This window comes from Arachis hypogaea, chromosome 13 (genome assembly GCF_003086295.3).
Source record: "Arachis hypogaea cultivar Tifrunner chromosome 13, arahy.Tifrunner.gnm2.J5K5, whole genome shotgun sequence".
Classification (NCBI taxonomy): domain Eukaryota; kingdom Viridiplantae; phylum Streptophyta; class Magnoliopsida; order Fabales; family Fabaceae; genus Arachis; species Arachis hypogaea.
Window position 1 is genome coordinate 119,861,415 of NC_092048.1, and position 4,226 is coordinate 119,865,640.

Consider the following 4,226-nt stretch of genomic DNA (forward strand, 5'->3'; position numbering starts at 1 on the left):
CATGACTTCAATATTTCCGTTATCAAATATAGTGCCTCCACTCGTCAAACGCAACCAGTTAATAAATTATTATTGTCTTCAATACCAATCAAAGTGCAATAGGTAAAACATTTATGCTAATATATTCTAGTATGTAAGCAGCACCTGATAAGCAAGTGATATCAACTCTTGCAAATGAAGTACTGGCCAATCACCAATGTCCAGCCCCTTTCCATGTTCTTGCCTTGCCAAAATCAGGTCCAAATATGCAGGATTTCTTCCTACAGCTTCTGAAAACTTTTGAACAACTTTACTCACCAATAAGTGTGCCCATTTATCTATCTCAGACCTTTATTTAAACAGTGCAATGAAAGTTTAATTGCTTATGTTTATACTAAACTTGATGTTAGATAAAAGAGATATATATGTGTTAGTAACAAGTTGAGATAGTTAATATGTGTTGCAATTTATGTTAAGTTTTTCATTCAATACTCTAAACTCTGGAACTGATCTGCATGTCATCGTCAAAATTGAAAATTCATACTCTATATCAAACTTACATTCCATTATCACCGCGTCTAACGTTAACGGAGTGATTAACTTAATCCTTGCTTTATTCTTAATTGGATAACTAAGAATGACGGATAGTGATGTGGTGTTTCTTTATTGTTTTTGCTTTATCATGATTTACAATTGGATAAATAAGAATAATTAAAATGGCACACTAATAACTTTATTAATAGCAGGTACATAGATGGATAATAAAGGAAGGCTCTATTATTATACATAAGTTGTTACTTCAAAAACCTGTATTACACATAAAACTAAGACATCATGTGGTATCTACCCAGCCAACCAACTAGAATAGACTTGGACTAATATCTTTCTATATTTTTAAGGAACTCAGATTCCAATATTTTCCAATAAAACAAAGTGTTATACATCTGGATCATGCATTGATAGATGTAGAATTACCCTTTATTCATAATTTAGTGTTCCGTACTCTAAGTGCAGTTGAGACACTTGAATCAATTGGAGGTGTGTTAGCAGATGTCCAAAGAGCCCAGCATACCTGTATTAAACAAAATGAAAAGTAAAGTGTGTGAAAATCATTAAATGATATAAGACTTCTCTGTTAGCAACTACTTTCCAGCTCTTGGTCCTTCTAGATAGCAACTTATCCTGAATTACCATCTTTTAAGCTTTTGCTAAATGATTTTCCATCTACTCACTTTAACTATATTTAAGAAAACATACCACAACAGGCAAGAGTGGAGATGACATCTTGTTATGAGCAGAGCTGTACTTGTGTGTATCCAACATGAGAAATGCAAATAGAGCACTTGCAAGGCTGACATATAGTTTTCCAAGAAATAAGATATCTCCAATCACATTAAGACGCCCGTTCTTTAGGATGTTATTCATGATCAACTCTGTTGCAATAGATGAAGCACTAAAGAAGCTTTTACCTGTAATAGCAATCTGCAGAATGCAAGAAAATACTTTAAATTGAACTTATATTCTAAGCATAAAATTAAGAAACAATCTAGTGAAGCCGGCTTCATTGGAAACATTTTAATGATACAATTAATATGCAAAATTTGCTGTATTAAGGTTGATGATACCACAAATAAAGTGACAAAATTACCGTAGAGGAACATGTTGTAGAGGAACATGCTGTGAAAAATTATGGAACCCAATAACACCCAATGTAGAGCAGCTGAAATCCGAAACATGTAAAACACTGCCAGGATAGCATATGGTACGATAGGAAATATGGCAAATACATAGAGCAATTTTATTATACAATTGCAATTGCTAATGCTAAAATATTGCATCAAAGCTTATTTAAATAAAATAACAAAGAACCTGAATAGAAGCTAGATTTCCTTCAGACTATGCAGCCTGCCTCTTAAGTGCATCGATGGAACTTAGAAGTGCCTCAGTTTTAGCATTTTTGGCTGCCAAGACCTCAGATAAAAGCAACTCATATATCAAAGATATTACTATTTACTAATATGTATTGATTCTGAATCTATCTAATTATGATCAAATCAATCATAATGTTAAAATGGCATAATAACGAGCACTACTAGCAGAAAAATCATAAAGGATCATAAGATATAGAAGTATTAATGATGACCAAGAAAATCCACCTTTAAAAATAATAATAATTATATCTCTAGTCAAATGAAAACATTAAATAATCCGACAAACAAATACGAACACAAATGTAAACAAAATATAATGCGTATGTATGCGTATGTCACTGGAAGGTTTATATGGCCACAAGAAAATAATAAAAATAAAAATAATAAAAAAAATGTTATAAATCTAAACTTGTGGGAATTCATAATCATCATGAAGGTGATTATTATACAGCTTTCTAAGATTTTTAACAGCATTTCTTTTGACCGTATATTCGATCATATTATGATTCTTCGACATGAGTGAGACTGCAATCTTCATTCGATTCCCATCAACAACCTAATAAAATATTAACATTTACACATTAGGCTTTACTACCTAAATATAAAAGAAAGAATGATGGAAAAAATTAGTGTATAATATTACCTTTATCTTAAAATTATCATTTTCAAAACAAGCTATCGTTCAACTTGCAACCCACACACCCGCGTCATTCCTACACATCGATCAAGATGTATTAGAGTACTATATAATTGCATAAATTTTATATCAATAATTACTAATTATATGATCTTACAATCCAGCTTCGAGGGGGGAAGGCCTTTTGGTTCTTCAAATTCAAATTGTGAAGAAATCAGATTTGGAGTGGTCTCAAAGTTAGAATGAACGATCTTCCAATACTTCGTCTAAATAAATGGCTTGTTGATGTCTATGTCAGAGTTTGCTTTTTTTAGTCACATATCTAGATAATTAACAAAAAAAAAATATATTTACTAATATTTGCAAAATGATTTGTCTTTTAACACGATCGATCACTACGAGGTACCAGTGTTCATGACTGTCGTCAATAGTTTCAGGTACAGGAATAAACACTTAATTAGGAGAAAGTAATTTTAGTTATTAAAGTTATTTTATACCAATATTTGCTAATTTGAATTTAAAAATGATACAAACTTACTCTTTTTAAGCAGTCAACTTTGCCCAAATAAATATCTGTGATACAAGACGGCAGACGGTTGGGATCCAATTTTGTCTTCTCTGACATCTACGTTATTTTTGCCACTTGTTTATATGCGCAATACAAATAACAACTACCAATATTATTTTAATATACACTCCTATATACTTACAGCAAAAGTTGTATGTAAAAACCAATAACCACTTTCTCTGGTCAACTCTATCTTCATCATATCTGCTACTAAGTCTAGCACAAAGAGAATCAATTGGCTTTCCTGGCATCAAGCTCCTAAAAACATCTCTGCGAGCTGTAAATCCTGAAAATACTACATCCTTTTCATAGCTACCAAAGATAAATTAATATAAATAAAAATAGCTAAATAAATCCACAATACCGTTAAAAAATAATATTCTTATTGAGCTTACTTACTTATCCATCAATAGATTACCATACAAGTATGCAGCAATTGCAAGTTCAGTATCGTCCAAATCCATCGAAGCTGTTGGTCTAAAACACACTTGCACTCACTAAATATATAAAAAAAACTGTTATTATTAAAATAATAATAATAATAATAATAATAATAATAATAATAATAATAATAATAATAATAATAATAATAATAATAAAACTACTTATTACTTAATACTCACAATAGGTAGCTCTAATCCAGGAACATTAATTGGAGCAAGTGAGATTTTTCTCCTTTATTTAGCAATGGACAAATCCGTCATTGCCTTCTCAATAGAGCATAGAAACAATGGATTATTTGATGCACTACTTTGTTGATTAAAAGTCTTAAAATTAGAACCAAAGACCTTAAACATCTTAGAGGGGGAGTTGACATTATTTTTCAACCATTGAATAAGAGATTGGACTAGTTGAGTCAATTGTTCAACAGAATTAGTTAATGAATCTAAAGTCACCTTGTCCTTCAATAAATCGTGTTCACTGTAACGGTGAAAAAAAAAAGTTAACAAGGATGTAAAAATAAAGATAATAATAAGATTTTAATCAAACGACAAATTGAAATTCACAATAAATAACCAAATTTAGAACATAAAAAATCATTCATCAAATTACAAATCCAAATTCACCGTAACCAGAGTCTAGGTATGAGAGATGTGTCATTGTCACCCAC

The 4,226-nt window shown here is 30.8% G+C and overlaps 1 long non-coding RNA gene across 1 annotated transcript; it reads right to left on the reverse strand.

Moving 5' to 3' along the window:
* Nucleotides 1–757: 757 nt before the first annotated feature.
* Nucleotides 758–2,462, reverse strand: LOC140178188 (uncharacterized). Its single transcript, XR_011870442.1, has 3 exons — nt 1,628–2,462; nt 1,237–1,461; nt 758–1,051 (listed from the first exon to the last, which is right to left on the reverse strand). It is a non-coding gene; the product is annotated as an uncharacterized lncRNA (long non-coding RNA).
* Nucleotides 2,463–4,226: the final 1,764 nt, after the last annotated feature.